This window comes from Corvus brachyrhynchos, unplaced genomic scaffold (genome assembly GCF_000691975.1).
Source record: "Corvus brachyrhynchos isolate BGI_N302 unplaced genomic scaffold, ASM69197v1 scaffold80, whole genome shotgun sequence".
Classification (NCBI taxonomy): Eukaryota; Metazoa; Chordata; class Aves; order Passeriformes; family Corvidae; genus Corvus; species Corvus brachyrhynchos.
This window is the reverse complement of record NW_008236769.1, coordinates 9732520-9751844: the sequence shown is the minus strand read 5'-3', so window position 1 is coordinate 9751844 and position 19325 is coordinate 9732520. Positions and strand designations below refer to the sequence as shown.

The following is a 19325-nucleotide window of genomic DNA, read 5'->3' as shown; positions in this document are numbered from 1 at the left end:
CCAGGCCCAGCTGCAATCTGTGCCTACAACTCAGATGAATGAACTAAGTGTTATGAAGAGTTTTTTTGCAGGTGCAGCATGGGAGTTTCTCAGGGCCTGATCCAACTTATTGGATCCTTCAAAATTACTGGAAAATATTCTGTTAGCTACAATAGGCATTTGACTGAGTTATCAATGAAGAAGAATGGCTATATGTTTGGATTAAAGTGATAATCAGTCTCTGAACTATTTGCTTCAGAGAGTGAATCATAGAAAATACAGCTTTCAGCTGAGGTGTTTATGTATGTCTTATGCATCAGCAGGCTTGATCATAGTGGAACTTTAATGAGACATTTGTGTAGAGCAGCTGAAGTTGTCTAATTACAGACTTTTCTAGGAGCATCTTTTGTTCCCAGTGGGACCTGGCCTACTTTCAGAGTAGTCTGGTTGGAAAGAAAGGATTAGTTTACCTGTCTCCATTATTGAAAGCTAACATGACTGAAGGCAGTGCCCCTTTGTACTTGAAAAGAAAATTCTCTCCAATTAGACATTAAGCTCAGCTTAATGCTTTGATTGTTGGACATCCAGAATGTGTTTGATTGAAGTTCAGCAGTAAGAAGAGATGCAGCTGATGGAAGTTTGCGTGCTCACTGAAATTTAGAAAAAAATTTGAAAACTGCTGTTCTCCAGAAAGAAAACTTGCAAGTTTTATCTGAGTAGATTCTGCCATTCTGTATCTTCACAAATAAAGACTTCATAGGATGCAACTATCTTTCCTATAGAGGAAAGAGTTGAGTTGACTGTCTTATAAGCCACTAATTTTGCTGAGACTACTGTAACTAGTCAGGCACCCACAAGAGAAGTTTCTGAGAAAAGAGCTGAGTGTGGAGTCAGGTAGCTGAGCTCTGAGTTGTATGTGGAAGACATGAGATGTCCTAAAATAGTATTCAGAATGGTCATCAACACAAGATGGGCTTAGAAGAGGGAATGGTAGACCAAGAGATCCATGCAAGTGAAATTTCAACAAATGCTGAGTGCCTGCTCTGCAATGGCCCTTCCCCCGTAAAAATGTTGGCCTTACACTGGCAAGCCTAGGAAGTTCTTTTGTGAAGAAGTGGAAGTGAGATCTTGCTGCTTGGTTTGCTTTAGTGCCCAGGCTTTTTTATCCATTTTACCATTGCTGCTGGAGTTTTGGAAACAAATTCCAAACCTATTGTAAACTCCAGTAATTACCAGCCTGAGGATAGAGTTTTACAGATGACTAAACCAATCTGCTTGAGACCCTATAAACAGCTGTCTTTTGAGCTCTTCTGGACCACAGGCTGCACCAGCACCTCCGAGTGGGACACCTCTTGGACTTCACAAACCCTTCAGCTGGCAATACTTGAAAGACCATTGCTGATGACAAGCCTTAGGATGATACCCCACAGGACATTCATCAGGGTGCAACCCATGCCTGATGAGAAGCACAAAGGGATTTGATGTATTTCACTGAACTTGAGGTGAGTTTTTGATAGGTACCTTTATGCACAAATAAAGATTTATACATCTCTGATTCTTTTACACCCTTATCTTTATGTATCTGTATCCTTTGCACTCCTATCCTTTCACATCCCTGGTCTCAATGTAAATAATAAAAAATTGATTCCAATCTGATTTTCCTATCCATGCCTCATCTATGTAGAGTAACAGAGTGAACCTTGTCATTGAGGTCTGTTAAGGTTGTACTTTCATAAGTAAAACCTATTTTTTGTTAATCTCTTTGATGGTGATTCTTTAAGTGGCCGAAATCAGTCATTTGCAACACAGGTCATAATAACTTCTTTAAGTCAGTAAAATCTATGTCCAGTGTTGCCATTGTAAATTAGAAGAGAATCAGTTAAATCACTGAAAACCTTATTATGATCTATTAACAATCTACTAATTCTCATGACTTTCATTCATCCAAAACCACGTAGACTGGTGTGATGGTAAAAAGTTACGGAAATCCTCGCATTGGCATAGATTGCAAAACAATGTTAGTAAACCTCTAAGTACCAGTAGCTGTTAAAAAAGAAAAACTGAACAGAAAATTGCATTAATGATAATGAAATCAGAAAGTTTGGAGTCAACTACAGTGTTTCAATCAGCCTGCAAAACAATATAGCATTAGATAATTGGTACATTATTTCTGATCCACTGAATGAAAGCTGGTATCTGCCTAATTATTAAATTGACAGACATGTTTTCTTAAACAGCAGCATACTGTTACAAAAGGCCCTAGCTGATGTGCAGAGTATAGTAATCCACTATTTTGTAGCCAGAAGCTGTTTAGGTAAAGGAAGGAAATTCCCTATGTACTGGCTTTTAATTTTCCTCTGAGGAGACCCAGAAATATCCATCTCTTCTTGACAAGTGACAGTACAGAGAAAAATAATCACTTAGAACATTTTCATTGCCACAGAAGTCAGAAAACACTCTCTGCTAGACTTGATAGAGAACCAAATTCTAAAAGCAAGAGATTTCATGTGAAAATTCTCTATCTCCAGTAGGACTCTGATAAAAATCAGCAGCTGTAATGTCCCAAGCACTTATTTTCAGATCATATGGAGTACTAAGTGATCTCAGACATAGCCAGGAACAACATATGCACTGATTTAATATGAAATATTTTAATTGTTCCAAGAAGAGGAGTAGGATGCTGATGTCACAGGCTTATTAAATATAGCCTTTACATTGAACAGGAGTACATTCATGCTTAGATAAAGTAAGAGCTGCGTGGCAGATTACCAAATTGGGAAAAGCAGTTGGGTTCCTGTCTCCCTCTACATTGCCATGTCCTGTACATTCACATCCAGCTCCCCTGTAGCCAGCACCTCCTCCAACATTCATTAGGTCTTGTAACATGTTCATCACTTATCTGTTCACTTAGTCAGTCCCAGCAGGGGAAATATTTGCAGTAGGGTGTCTTCTGTAATCATCCAGCTAGTGTTTAGAGTCTGCAGACCACTTTTCCCCTTTGCTGCAGAAGTTCAGTTCTGCGTGGGTGGAATTCATCTTACCCAAATATAGTCCACAGAAAGAAATAAGCACTGCTGGGCAAGAATTTTCTGCTCTATTTTAGGCACTGACCTCAGGATGAGATTTCTGTCACCAAGCACCTACTTCTCTTCTCTGACAGTACAGTGAGCCTGTGATGACTCACTCAGATGTAGGAGTCTACAGCTGGTCTGATGAATCCTGCCTGGAGTCTCTTGAAGGTAAGGGCAAGACCTTGGACTGGAGGTAAACTCTTACAAAAAACAAATGTAAAGATCAGATGTGAGTATCAGGCCAGACTGCTGAGGAGATAAACTATATCAGGACTGAGGCATGCATTTACCTGCTGTTGGTGTATTTTAAAACAGACCTAATCCAACATGTTCTGTCATTCAGAAATACCTGAGCTTGTGTCTGCCACATTTAATCTTGTTCTGGTGTAGCGTTTGTGTGAGTTATTGTTACACATTGATAAGTGGAAAGCTTGATGTGATTAACAAGGACTTGCTTAAACTTGATAGCTGCTAATAAAGAAAAATTTCATTAATTTAAAAGGCAATAGCTATTCCTAAATATCAGCTTATGTAGATGAGAGATAAATAGGGGAGCATGACATTGAATCTCAGCAACATAGGAGATGGACACTTTACCTGCCTGGTAAACTTATCTGATTGGGACTTCTCTCAGCATCTCATTTGTAATGACCAATATCAATGCCTCTGAAGAAAACTTTTTTTATATGTATATTGGAAAACAAATAACTACACATTTCAGTTTATTTATCAAACTATTATATTAAAATGCATTAATTCACCTATTCCAATATAATTATTTGCTTTTGGCTGTGGGGTTTTTTTGGGGGGGGTGAGTGGGTGTTTGTTTGGTTAGTTTGTTTTGTTTTTAAATTAAAAAATCTTTAAATTTTTATTCCATAAAACTACTAAAATGTCTGCTTTTCATGTTTGTCAATTTTTCCAAAACGTTTTTATGTAGACAGTGACATTCTCAGCACTCATCAAGGATGTCACTAGTGTCAGCAACCAGAGCTGACTGCAGACAAGCTATTCAAATGAGAAGTTTCTGCCACAGGTAAATAAAAAATATCTCAGCAATCCAACAACAGATTAGAAACTCCAGGAGACTATTGGCTAGGAGAAGGCTTTAGGACTAATATGCAAATCCAAACAGTAATGAAAAGCCTCATACTCCTCAGAGGAAGGAAATGCTTGAGCTGTCCATTCTTTCAGAATAAGGATGAGTATATGCCCTGAATGGTAACATACACAATCTACATTACAACCACGTGGAATAGGAAACATTTCATACAAATTCAGCATCATATTGCATCATTAAAATCTGACTTCTGAAAACATGTAAGAGTTTCTTTAGAAAAAATTGGAAATCTTTGCACAGATACCGTGTACCTTTACCTTATTCCAAGGCACAAAACTGCTATGTTTTGGAAAGCAGAAGCTGAAATCAAAGAGCTAGATTCCTCTTCTTCCAAAACTTCCTTTCCAGCCCTATGATACTTGAGGCATCGCACAGCATAAGGCAGAAAGCTGAAGTCTGAAATTGCACACTGAACAGTATTAAAAGTTATATTGAATAACCACTTAAATAGCTTAAAAGTTTGCATCATTGTACACCCACACACGAGCACCAATTGAAGTTCCAGTACTATTAGACAAAAAAGCTGATCTATTTCTTTTTATTTTGTTCATGGCACTTTCTGCTTCAACTGTACAATGAGCAGCACTCTAAAATCAGTTAGTGTTGCACCTGTTTTGTAGCTGAAGGATTTGGCCTCATTTTTAAAGGGCTTTCTGAAGGCTTCTTCAGCTGCAGAAATTGGCCCACTCTCCTCAAAGTCAAAATATCTGACAGAGCCAGTCTTTTTTTGCCACAGCCGCAATACAGTTTGTAAGATATTTTTGCGAAGATTCAACTTTATTTCTCTAATTATATGTTTGATAAGAACATGGCGCTCCAACTTAGTTCCTGAAGCCTTAAAATTGTTACAGTTGCTTATTCCAAACTGGACCATATTCGCAGAAATTTTGGGGATAACCTACATCAATTGATATGATTTGCAGAGTTCTGAGTAAAACATTGGATTCATTTGCATGCAGTTGCATTGAGTGCTCATTGCACAAGCATGACCATGACAGTGCATTCAGGTGTGTTCACTGAGCTATGGATGTCTGTAACTGTGGTTTCTTCAACTCTAATGAATATTGGGGTTTAATGATTCAAGATTTGTTTCATGCAACTTTGTTTGATGTTTTTATTAACATTTAAAATTAGAGTATGTGAAGCCTTGTAGTAAAAAAATTGTCTCTTTTGACTACTAGGAAGCAGTGAGTGAGTAGGGAAAAAACAGCCATGCAATATAGAACACATACGTGAGGCTTTTACTTGTTTAAATCTATGCACAATTTTGTGCATTTATTTCACAAGCAAAGTGTCATCACTTTAAAGCCACCCACTTGCTCTTCTGTCTCTGTGTTTTTTCTAAAATGAAATCTTCCCTGTTGGTCTTTGACATACACTACCATTTGACAATGACATTTTCTGTGAATTTTCTTCCCTTTATTCCATGTTTTGCTGGCAGTTATCACATTCCTGTTTACATTCTGTTTAAGAAAAAAAAAAAGAAAAAAGAAGATATGAGAGAGGAAAAGGGATAAGAGAGAAAGATGAAGGAAGAAAGAAATAAGAAGGGAAAAGGAGAAAGAAGAGGGAAAAAGTAGTTTCATTAATAATTATTAAGATTTGAATGCAGCTGCATTTTCATCTCTTACAGGAAAAAAATACAATTCTATACATGCCTTGTATAGAATAGCACTCCAAGGCTAGCACTCCAAGGCACGGAGTTGAATTGATGTCACAATATTTTCCCTTAGAAAATTGAATTGAATGAATTCGGCACAAAGCAATATTGCAACATTCACTTTTAGTCATCTTTCATATTTTTGTTTAGCTGAAAAGAGAAAATAATTCTGTAGAGCAGAATCCAAATACAAGACAAATGTATTTATTGCACTTGCTTTATAGATGTACAGGTAAATTACTTTGAATGCCCATGTAATAGAAAGCGATTTGTTTAAATGGAAAGCTTTTGTGTTTTTCCTGTGAGACATGAAATTTTATCACTGAACACATGATTATGCTGAAGTAAAGAGGTATTTGAAGCACACAAACATGCCACATCTCCTGAATGGGTGGGGTTCTTTTATGCATTTGTAAACATTCAATATTTCAGAGGTGTTTCAAGTCCTAATTCATGTTCTTTTTAGTAATACTCCTGAAGAAGCAACACTTTTAAAGAAGCATTTAGCTACAAGTGAAGCCTCACTGACAAAAAGCAGAAAGCATCTATGTGTTTTCATCAAGAGCTATGTTGAATGTCCCCAGCTTTCATAAATTGAAATATCCATGATCATGATCTGACCCCAGTGACTCCATGAGCTCACAGTGGGCAACCGAGCAGAGAATTCAGCCCAACTCTCAGCCATCTACAGCTTCAGCAGCCACAACCCTGTCAGCAAAGACTCACACCAGGGAAACTGCCTTGTAGAGAAATAATATTATTTAGCCCAGTACAGTGCAATTCTAACACAGCTCTATTACTTTCAGGACTCAAAAATCCTGTCTTTGCACGCTCTTTTACTTTAAACTCACTTGCCCACCACAGTGATTATTCTAGACATATTCTCTGGGGTCTAGAAACCCCAACCAAGAAAATATCAACATTTGCACAAACCTAAGACACCTAAATGCTCTTTAAAATCCAGCTCTGAGACTTTTGCCAATGGCTCGTGTCAACTGGTTCAGCTCCATGCCAGCAGAAGTGTTAACCAGCTCCTCTGGGTGTGTGTATCAGCTGCTTTCAGATCAGAGTGGTGCCATTCCCAGGAGACACCCAGAGCAGTGCAGATTGTGTGCCAGCCTTCTTTCCCAGGGAGAAATCAATGCAAGTGGTAATAGGTTCCATTAATAAAGATAATGTCCAGAGACTTCATTCGAAATCAAATCATTAGGAATTATATTGACTTCTTTCTGAAAGAGAATAAACCTGAGAAAGAGCTTCCAAACTCTACAGTGTAACACTCTTTTCTACCATATTCAAGAGATTAATACAAATAGGATTTGCTATTATAGTGTCTGTATCAGAAGGTGATAGTCTTGAAAATAACTCGTCTGATGAAAGGGAGAAACAAGGTTTTTTTGTTTTCAGTAATTCTGGGAAAATGACCTCTACACTGTAGATTTAAACAGATTAAGAGCCAGCAGTGCAGCAAAACCAAATATAGATAAATATTGAAAGCCATTTCTAGTTTTAAAGCTACCCCTGTTAAAAATCACTTGAGTTTTATGGCCCAACTTTTTTTGAGAGGCATGCCCTTGACACATTTTTTGGGACTGCATTGAGTAACAATGTAGAAAGGAAAAAATTAGCAAGAACAAGCAGTAAGGCTCCTAATGAAGTACGTAAGGGAAGTGGCAGCTGTCTTTGCATCGAAGAGAATGTGAATTGTTCAATAATTTTTCCTTCAAGAAACATATATGCAGTGAAATAGGAATGACCACTCTTAAAAATAGTTTAGCTGCACTTCTAAACAATTTTAATCTCTGAATGTCATGAAAAGATTATCTTGCTAGTTCAAATTAGTCAGGAGGAATGTGAGATAGTTACTGGATTATGTAGATGTGTAGGGGGTTAACCCTGGCTGGATTCCAGGCACCCACCAAAGTCACTCTGTCTCTCCCCTCTGCAACCCTGTGGGGGAGAGAAAATATAATGAAAGGTTAATGGATTGAGACAAGGACTGGAGAGATCACTCACCAAATACCACCACAGGCAGACCAGACTTGAATTAGTGATATTAATTGAATTTATTACAAACAAAATCAGAGCACAATAAAGAAAAATAAAACCTTAAGAAAACTTCCCCTCAACCCTCCCTCATTCCCAGCTCTACCTGCTCCCCCAGAAGTACAGGGGACAGGGACTGGAGGTTATGGTCAATTCCTCACACATTGTTCCTTCTGCTGCTCAGGGAGAGAGGTTGTTCCCCTGCTCCACCCTGGGCTCCCTCCCATGGGGGACAGTACTCCACAAACTTCTCCAGCATGAGTCCATCACCCAGGCAACAGTCCTTCATGGACTGCTGCAATGTGGGTCACTCTTCCACCTCGGAGCTGGCTGGCTTTGGCTATGTTGGACATGGGGGAAGCTGCTGGCAGCTTCTCACAGAAGCCTGTGGCTCTCCTGCTACCAAAACCTGGCCATAAAAACCCAACACAAACCCAAAAGCTACTTGGTTTCCTCCTTTGACAAATATGCAGACAGAAACAGGGGAATATGCAATGAACACAATCTTCAAAAGAAGATGAAAGGACCTGGTTCATCACTCCGTGAGACTGGAAAGCTAATGCACAGCTTTCTGGTATTCTGTCTTGTTTAGTCTTCCCAGTAATCAAATGACTACAACTATTAACCTTAGCAATAAAAAGGAGTGAGCTTAAGCTTGAATAAGACAGAAAAAAATACGGGAGAAAAAAATAAAGCAGAAAATACTTAGGTAAATTCAAGTTGTCCCTGTGAGCTGGGATTGCAACAGATGTACTCCAGAATTTCTTTGCTGCCTAAATTATACTACATTTCTCTAAATAGCATTTCCTGGCTCAGACTGACCCAGTGGAACTCACTCTGACATGCATCAAGAACTGAGTGGCGCAATCTCAAGCAGTTCACAAGTACTGCTTTTGAGAATTATGGGGGACAGGTGAAAACAGAAGCCTTGGAAAGGGATGTGGCATATCCATTCTTTTTAAAAAATGGGTGGAGTAGGAAGGCAGAAATGCCAGAACATTAACCTTGTCAGGCTAGCTCTAACACTCAAGAAACTGAAGAAAAAATCTATTTTACAAGCCCCTAAAAATCCAGCAAGAATTTCTCAAGGCCAACTGATATCAAATAATGCATTTTATGCTAAAATTAATCCAAAATACTCAAAAGAAATAGATGTCATATGCTGTATTTTTACTTTAAAGACCATGAAAACCTACTAATTTGACTTTTTTTTTTTAAATAAGTTTGAGGAATGTCCTGTAGATGGGGTTTCCCAGGCTCAGTTTCCTAAGCTAGTACTGCCACTAATAGCAAAAAGTCCCTGACTGCTCTCCTGAGCAGCATTCAGGTAAATAGGAGGCATTTTGCTCTCTAACAGTAAGGGTTTTGAAGTAGCTTGAATACTCTCCTAGTGGTTTTTTTCTAAATGACTGCTCTAGCTGAAATAGTTAGAAGCTATATACAACTGCCTGAAAACCTAATGCCAAGAGCTATCAGTTTTCCCTGTCAAACTAGAAGGATGTCCTGTGGCTTCCTGCAAAAATCCATCCCATTTCTGGCATTTCTCAGTATTTCCACTAATGACTCATACATGAGCTGGGAGTGCTCCTTATGAAATTTGTATACAATCTGAAGTTTAATGTGAGTTTCAAGCTCTACAGGTGCAGAATTAAAATTTATCAGCTGGAGGAGCATTCTGAAACAAATAGGATGCAATTCAGCAAGGACAGGTGAAAAGATAGGAATAGTTAGCTGCACAAATAGAAGATGGAAAACCACTGGATGAAATTAAGTTTGGGAGAAAACATTCAGATCTGCAAATTGAAGAGTTTTCAGTGTCACACAGCTGCACTGTTTCTACCTGCCTCCTTCTGGCATTTAGAAGCAGGTGGGTTTTATGCAAGACATGAAGCAATCCTCACCTTCCCTCCAGCTTTGGCATGGTCTCAGCAGTAATCCTGCCTCTCATCCAGAATACGATAATTAGAGGAAGGTGGAAGCATTGGCATACAAATAAGAGAGTGACAAGGATAATCAGAGCCCAAGGAAACGTGGCTTGTCAGGGGCAGTTGAAAGAAATGCAGTTGTTTAGGCAAGAGAAGACTGAGAGGAAACAACAATCTCAGGATTTATAAAAGGCCCTTGCAATTACTTTGAGAGCATTTCCTGGTGAGGAACACATCTTCCAGGACTCTGTAACACATTCTTTCTGGTAAGCAAAAAGTATTCACTTAATATAGGCCTAATTTTAGGTATGGAGTGGATCCATTCTCCTCACCCTAAGCAGTGTTTCTCATTATGGGTCACATTGAAAGGTGATGTACAGTCACTGAGAAAATACATGCTCAGTTACGGGCAAGTAATCAAACAGGCTGGGGAAAAGCAAATTCTTCCAGTGGAATGCTGTATATAGAAAACATCTTTGCTTCTCAACATGACTCACAGATTGTAATTAAAGAGGACACATAATCTGCAAACTCTTGAAGGTTGGTGATGTAGCAGTGTAGTCAACTGATGTCAGAAGCTGTCTTTGTAGGCCTCCAATCCATTTCAGCTATGTACTTATTAAACCATATCGAATGAAAACTGAGAAGGGGAAGAGAAGGAGAATGAAATACATGGCAAGAATTCAGCTTGATGTTTTCTTCATCTTACCTTCTCAGTATTTTCTCTTGATCCATTTGCTTCTCTGCCCCTTTCATGGGTACAAAATTTCATATGAAAAGCCAACAACCATCACCCAGGTACTCCTTGCTGGTGCCTTGTGAGATGCTGGAGTAGAAACCCTTGATAGCCTCCATAAAAGAGATTAATTACTTAAAAGAGATCTTAAATAAATGAACACATACTCTCTTTGCTGAAGAACTGGTCTATGTGTATATTTTAAGGGCATGTTTTCTTGTGCTGGGGATGAAGGTAGTGAGGATGAAGAGGAGTCTGTCTGACAGCTGCATCTCTGTCTCTTTCCACATCTGTGGAGAGGGAACATCTTGTGACAATTGCATAGTAAAGAGAGTCGTGTCTCCATCCTGAGTTGTCTGCACTCTGTTAAGATGTCTCCTGCCTTCACATTCAATTCACTTTGTGTAATTGAGCAGCATTTGTTTGTTCTTCCTCTTGCCCAAGCATCAGACAGAATAGCTTTGCCTTCCATCTTTTGTAAAGAAAGCACTTGTGGTTTTGTAGATGGTGTAGGCTTCTTAGGGGAAGATTAAAATTTTCCAGCAAAATAAAGAGGAACCTCTGACTGAAACATTTAAATTCCAAGTGTTGAGAGAACAAAATGTAAGCAGAAAAGAAAGTGCTTTTGCATTCCGGGTGCATTTCTCTGCAAACACTCCTCATAACCCTGGGCTTGAATGGCAGCTGAGTAGCAGCGCTGCCTGCAGCAGTGTTTATTACCAGAGGCAAAAGCTTTTGCTACAGCTCTCCTTTTAACTTTTGCAAAAAACATTGTCAGTCACTATGAAGACATTAACAGAAGCATCAGAGAATGTGTAGAATGTAAATATTTGTGTTGTGGCTGTAAAACAGACAAACTGAAAAGGCCTAACTTCTCTGAAGTTCTTGGGGAGTGAACCTGAGGGCTGTGAACCCACTTGATGAGCTGCTCCCCTGAATGTCTCTGTGTAGGCAGCTTCTTTCTTTGGCAGAACAGTATTAATCATAATGAAAGCCGATTACATTGCAGGCAATAAGTGGTATGCTATCACAAAACTGTACACACATAAAAAGATCAGTACTTTCCCCCAATTCTTTCCCCATCACTTCCTAAAAAAACCCATCTGCAGAAAGGCTCCCTCCTGGAAATCTGTCAGGTGGGTGTTGGTCCACACAGAGGCCTGCTACAAGAAAACACAAACAGAAATGCTCTTGTGGAATGACCTAAAAGAATCTGGCATCTATGCTGTGGCCCAGCAAATCCATGCAAAAGCACCTGTCAGACTGTTTGAGGGGAAAGGATTAGCACATCTGATAAACACATGGTAGGAGGGCAGTTTCCTCAAAGGCTGGTTAGCAATTTCTAATAAGACCTTTTTCCCTCTGCATGAAGTTTGAGCTTGATGAACTTGGAAGTCTTTTCCAACCTTAAGGATTCTATGATTCTATGAATATGCCAATTCAATAATTTGCATATTTAGCAGGAACACACCAGTTTAACTCAGCCTTGCAAGGAAAATGCCCCTGCCCTTCCACCACCTTGCCTGCACTACCCATGGCAGAGCCTACAAGATGCATTTTACAGGACTGACAGGTTCCCCACTGTGCAGCCAGATGTCTAGCAATCCTAGAAGTCTGAGCTTGACTGCTAGTTGCAGAAATTCACTTTCCATAAGTTTGCTGTGCAAGTATTTTGGGTTCAGAGTCACTGGGGGACCCTCTTCATATTGCTGTCAAATTCAAGGGATATACCTGACATATGGACCCAGACCCATATATCTTCCAAAAAGAGTATTCCAGTGTAGGCAAAAATCGTCTTCATGGAAACAGATAAGTCACATAGGGCATCCTATGGGTTCAGACCTGTCCAACTTCTCAGGGCTGTTACCTATCAGTTGGCACCTGAGAACAACAAGCACATACAAGAGCTGTTTGCTTCAGGAGGTAGAAGAATCTCCACCACAGAAGATTTTTTGAGAATAGGGTAGACTCACATTTGTCAGAAATGTTATGGGAAGAGCTCAGCTTGCTGAAAGGCAGGGCATAGACTACCTGACCCCTGCAAGCTCCTCTGAGCCATGCTGATTTTTTTCCAGGTCACTGGACAGAGCAGTGTCTGGTTCCATTTCAGATTTCTGGACACTGGGTACATCCTATGTATTTGAAGCTCTTGAGATCCAAGCAGATTTTAAGCACATTCTTTCCAAAGCAAACCTTCAGAAAAGTATGGACAGGTTAAGTGAGCAGTTTTCAGAGGAAAAGCTGTGTGCAACTCTTCTGGAAATCCTTGCATTAGCAGTGGAATAAGTCTGTTCTACTTGCCAGGTACCTACAAATGGGGAAAATGTAAACAATTTAAATGGAAAGGCAGAGATGAGAAGGGAGAGAAGCCACAGGGTCAGCTGCCTCAAAAATATATTAACCTGTGTCCTGCCACTTAGAGCAGGTCTGAGTAGGCTGAAGTACTCAGGTCTTTCACCCCAAATTTTCCTGCCTGAGAAGCAGCTCAATGTAACAGATCTTGTTTAAATGATGCAAAACTGAAAAATGTATGCTTCCTGAAGATGCAGCCTGCAGTGTACACACAGAGCTGACAAATGCGGAAAATACCAAGGCCAATATGGCCCCCCCAGAACAGCTCCCAAGAGTCATTTCAACCCTTTCTGGGGTCCCTCAGATGCAAGTTGAGAGCAGGACATTGGCTGGATAAAGCAATTTAGCCACCCACTGTCTGCCACCTCCTTCTCGTACTAACAAGAAGGGGGCAGAAGTGAGACCTCATCCCAAGCCAGGTGGGCATGGATTTATGTGATGGGAGGATGCATCTGTTCATGTCTGCTGGTGAAATGCTTGCACTTTGGTTGGACAAGAGGCCCAGTGAACTCAGTGGAGAAGTAGAAACCTCTCCATTAAAGGCCTTAAATAATTAGTTGAAATTGGACCATTAACTTTATTATAACAAATTTCCTCATTCGGTGTTAGGAGTTGTTTCTTTACTGTTATATATAGAAAGCCAGGCTTCCTGCCTCAGCTAATTTGTATTAGCATACCAATTTTTCACCTTTAGGGTGCAGTTCTGATTACCTGCACACTGATGATAACATTTGTGTAGCAGCACTGGCTCTAACAGCAATAGCTCTCTATTCATGGTGGTATAAACAAGATAGGAATCTGGCTCTCAAAGCTCTATTTAAACTTGACCTGGATGATTCATGCCTTTGAGATCTCAAAATGAGATTACAGCAAAGTGCTTTATAGTGGGCTGCCAAAAGGGCTAATCCATTCCCTGAAGCTAATGCACAATACAGCACCTTGATTGTTATCAGAGGTGGGCAGGGAGGGATCTGCCTACTCACTACTTGTCTGTCAGCATTTTCTGCTTTTTAGTGCCTAGAAAAGGTCTACAGTTTTGCTTTTAGCTTTTAAAGCTATTAACAGGTTGGAAATTGATGTTGCCAAGGACATCTGTAAATGTGCCTTGGAGATGTATAAATACTTTATAGTATTGAATTGTTCCCCTTTTTGTTAGCCACAGGAATCCTATCAGACTGACAAGGGTAATTTCCAGTGATGCCTCTCAAACCAAACATGAAAACAAGATGGTGACTCTGCCATGCCTTTCCCCTGGACCAACCCTGAGAGATGAGAAGCCCTCCATCAGTCTTTCATGATCACATTTAAATTAATTTGTATTTGGATCTTCCCTCATGAACTTTCTTCTTTTGTTACAAAAATTGAAACCATTTTTATCATAGTAAATTTCTTCTCACATTTAATTTTTTTTCCTGATACGTGAGGATCAAAGCAGAAGCTTACACAACTTTGCATTGTACCTACAGGTTTTGCAATGTACTCCACAGGAGCAGCAAGTGCAGCAGAGATGTATTTCTGCCAGTCACATGATTTGCCCAGAAATCCTTTCCTGTGAGTCCTGGGGTGCAGCATTCAGCCTCTCTACACCTGTGCAATGGCATAAGGTTTAAAGTATCTGTAAAAGCACTGGGAAACATAGAGGAAAAAAGGTAAGTGTTTGCTGCAATAGAAGACCAGAACAGTGTTGTACTGAAGGCACGTAGAGATTTGCAGACCTATTGTACTGCACTGAATTTCCCCCTCAGCACACATGATGACTCTCTGGGAAGCTTAAATTAGTATGCCTTTAATTAGCCCATATTCTTTAATAACATCTCTTTTAATAGGGACAGCTGGATCCAAGGCAATCCCATCAATCAACACTGACAGCTGTGGCTATGATATTTACTCCACTGACTCTTTCCTGCAGTTTCAGATCTCATGCCTTTGTAATTACATGCCTAGTTTTAGGCTTCCAAATTTGAAATGTTGGACAGCAGGAGGCTGGTGAGATTTACTATCATTAGAAGGATCCAGGAACAGTCACAGGTGACAGCTCCTGGACATATCTTCACTTCTACCTCACTGAAGGGGGGCAGTCAACTGACAGCCCTTAAAAAGTGGCTCTGATCCTTACACTGACCAGCAGTTTGCTCATAAAGGCTGGTAATTGAAAGTGTTAATGGTTACATTAGCCCTTGGTGGAAAATATTAACAGTGAACCATAATATTCCCATGATTAAAAGTCAGCAAAAAACCCACCTACTTCTATGTCCATTTCACAAATGCCTGAATTTAGGAAAGACCATGATGTCATATCAGTGATAATGCCAAGCATGCAAACTTACCTTTCTTCCACATCCATTGCTATGCTTCCTACTTCAGTGTTCAATTTGTTGCATTTTGCTGGCAAAGTACAAATCCTAAATGATTTTGATCACAATCTCCACTTCTAATTAATTTTTAATCACAGAATACCTTGCACCTGTTATGAAATAAGGATTATTGTAGCAAAACAAACTTTGGAAGCCAGTAAATAAAGCCACATAATTTTCTTCCTTAGAAACCTTCATGTGTACGTTTTGTTCAAAAAGTAATTAAAAGGATTTCATTTGTTTGTTTATTTGTTTATGGAATCATGTTTTGTGTCATGCAACAATCTTAAAAGAGACAATTTGTCATTGCTGTCTATTTGGCATTGATCAGGAGCACTCCTGGTTGCTGGGTTCAACTATTTCATAAGGAGGTAAGGAGAAGACAGAGCCAGGCTCTTCCCAAGATGCATAACAGCAGGACAGGCAGCTGTAACAAGGTGGAAGAAACAAAAGGGAAACTCCAGCTAAATGCTTAGAGAGAAAACTTACAAGGAAGGAGATAAAGTGTGAAAACAAGCACTGGGACTGTGGAATATCCAGTCTTGGATATATTCAAAACTCAGCCGTATGAAACCATTAGCTCACCGACCTCTGAAGCCAGCCTTCTCCTCTGAGCAGGATGTTGGAGTAGACAACTGCACGGGTCCCTTCTGACCTAAATTATTGTGGGATTTGTGTGATTCTGTGTACCTGACCTTTGTGTTTTAAGTGTTCTTTGAGATCTCTGTTTTGGAAAAAAACAAGGAGAAACATAAGTCTTCCTTGTAGAAAGCAATCACTGTTAATGAAGCCAACACCCTCCATGTAAGGAGCATGAAGGAATGTACAAAGGTACATGCATATGCATGCATGCACCACAACCTTACTGAAAATGGAAATAGGGGCATAAAAAAACAAGTTTCTAAAAGTAAACCTAAAATTCCTGTGATTTCAGCAAGTCCGAGCAAGAATGTAAAAGAGCTTGATCATTACTATCATCATTTTGCTTTGTTAAATCCTCAGATGAGCCTTAAGGAGGAGTCATGTCCAAGAGTAAGAGTTGAGAGAAAGAGATATCAACTCTGAATGTGTTTAAGGGATTGCTGGAGGCCTGAGACTATCTCCAAAATGTTATTCGAAATTGTTTCAAAACTTTTTAGCCATATCACCTTGTTAACCTGCTCTTCCCTTCCTCTCCCACCACTTATTGTGCATTTATCTGTGGAAGCTGCTTCAAAGAGTTGTGCCAGTGTCAATGTCTGCAAAACAGTGAATGCACAACCCTCCAGAAAATGAATCATCTGCAGTAAGCTTTGGCTGGAACAACAGTGAGTTCAGGAGTACCAGAAATAGCCAAGGTCTTCCTAAGAAATGAAGAAGAAAAAGAGAGAAAAAGAAAAATATAACCCAGAAAAAATATAGGCAAAATATAGGGTTGTGAAAAGTTCCACAGCATCTCAGACTGATGTTTTTGTTTTCTACAGATGTTCTCTTTTACATTCCTCCAAAAGAGTTTTGAGCATTCACTGCATAATAACTGTTTCCAAGGCCTAGATAGCATTCAGAGGTTTTAAAATAACCATCTCTTACATGAATGATTTGCAGTTTCTCTTTCTTCATGCTTTAAGTTTTGTCCAATGGAATCTCAAACGCTTACAGAGCAGAAGGACCTGAGAGACCCTTGCATAAGCCCCTCACATGAATAGATTTTTTCTCTGTTCACTTTCATGTAAGTCACCATGAAAGGAGTTAAAAAAATACCTGAATATATGAAAAACCTTGGCTTGAAAAAAAGAAAGAACCAAACTTTAGCTAGGCTAATAAAAACCACTTCTCAGTTCTCAGCTGCACTCTGCCCTTCAACAGTGACACACAATACACAAGATTTTTCAGAGAATGCTGTGTGTTTCAGGTACTGAGAAAATAGCACTGCTGTAGTTTGTGATGACCCTAAACCACTTGGACTTTCTCCTGTTCTTTCCCAACAGCTCTTGAAAGGATTTCTCCTGGTTTCTAGATGTCTTTTTGCATCCCAGGCACACTTCTTAAATATCCTCCCACTCTGAAGCTATTTATTGTACCAGACTCTGTGCTTTTCCACCAGAAATTCCTCCACCTTCTGAGGATGGATTTTCCTATTAAAAAATACTTTTTTCACGCCAAGAAAAGGTTAAAGACTTACCATGCATCAGCTGGGCTGTGGTAGCTTTACATGTGCATGGTTTTAGTTTGTTTTAAACAGAGTACAATCTCAATAGAGCTCGTTGCCAGTTCGTATTACCCTTCTCTAACCATGGGTTAGGCACATGCATGCAATTGCAGATAAACTCTTATCATCTGCCAGTCCTCAGAGAAAATATTTCTTACCTGTGCATTGATTTATAACTAATGATTTGGGCCAGGTTACACACTCGCCTTGCACTGAGGAGAAAGCCTGCACACTGAAATTATTGCGGCTATTTAGGTGAACAACTGTCTGCCAGCTGGAACAAGGGGTTCCTCACAGAGATTTCTAAGAGCCACCATAATCCATCCTTCAAGGGCAATCTGGTAACAAACAGTGGTTTTGAAGATACGACTCCTACTGAAATTCAACGTTTCCATCTGCTTGCCAAATTTTTACACTTATGTAAACATACTTGGTATCTAAAGAGCATTAATTGCTTGCATGTCACTGTTCTTGCACTTTAATGTCCTAGACATGACGTAGGGGCACCTGTCATTTCTCCTTGATAGAGAGGATTTAGCTAACTAAGCTAAATAACCTTAGTTTGTGCGCTTAAAAAACCTCACAAAACCCTGGGTTTTGTTGCCTTGTATTTAATCCAACATCCTTGCAGAGCAGATATTTACATCAATAGAGGTGAAAGTATCTTTTGTTTAATGACTACTGAAAGAGATTTAGGCTATTTTGTTTCTTTTATGTCCAGGGCACCATATCTTCAACACAGCTCGGAAGAGGTACCTTAAGCTGTGCTGAAATGTTTTTGAACTTTTCAACCCACTGGTTCTCCACTACCATATCTCCATCAACAAGAATTAGAAGAGCATGAGATAAATGCAAACACACAGAATGAAACTTCAGAGCCCAGATTTCCTTTTGCCCGTGGAGAAGCTACAATTATGCCTCTCTGGTTAAGAGTGCAGCAGCCAAGCACTGATCGAGTTTGAACAGCCTAATGACTTTGCTAGCACATGATGTTTGATAGCAATCTCCACCAGACCACTGATGATACAGATCTCTCTTTTTGGAAGGGAGTGATAAACCCCCCTGTCCTAGCTGATTAACTTGTACATACCAGGCCGTGATCCAACTGTTTCTCAGCCACCTGTGCAAGCGAAATGAGGCTCTGCTGTTGCAGTAATTTAGCTCCTAATATTTTCAGGCTGATAAAAACCAGGCAATTTTTACATAATCCTTTTTATTTTCAAACCAGCCTGCCCATCCTATTCTGCATGTAAGCCATGGCTGTGTTTACTACCACAATGAACAACTGTATTTCCTCCAGTGTGAAGATCTAATGATACATAAGCAAAATCATACCCTTATATTCCTACCGATGAAAGTTATATCTATATTTTATTTGGGAAACAACCATGTCTTCGTCCAGAGAACAAGTAAGTTCTAACAGATCTTAAGTTCATAATTAAACTCTGGGTAACTTTAAATTGAGTTTGTCCTGGGATAAATGTTTAAATTTATTATATGATAGAAGCAGTTGGGATTCACACTTGTGCAAGTAGCTACCAACACATGAACACAAGTTCTCACCTTTCCAAATATCAGTAACAATTCCTTTTTGCAGTGCATGGTTGTCTGAGCAAAAAGCCATGAAGTAGTCCCACAGTGACTGTGAACTGACTCATTCAATCCCTGCATGGCTCAAACATACACAGAATATGTATACGGCAGTCCCGTTGCTGGTTTTGCTTCCTAAGCTCCAAGTTTATGTCCTGGAAATATACTAACTTTCCATTTTTCCATATGAAAAAACCTGGAAAAAACCAGAAGTATGGAGCTGAAGTGCTAGTTTCATCCTTCATTTCCATATCCTTTAATATAACAATTAAATGAAAGCAGTTCCATGCTGACAACCCAAAAG

The 19325-nt window shown here is 39.5% G+C and overlaps 1 long non-coding RNA gene across 1 annotated transcript; it reads right to left on the bottom strand.

Annotated features, from left to right (window-relative positions):
* Positions 1–2602: 2602 nt before the first annotated feature.
* On the bottom strand, positions 2603–16693 carry LOC108445063. The gene is made up of 3 exons (XR_001859808.1): positions 15217–16693; positions 6764–14515; positions 2603–5633 (listed from the first exon to the last, which is right to left on the bottom strand). It is a non-coding gene; the product is annotated as an uncharacterized LOC108445063 (long non-coding RNA).
* Between the last annotated feature and the right edge of the window lie 2632 nt (positions 16694–19325).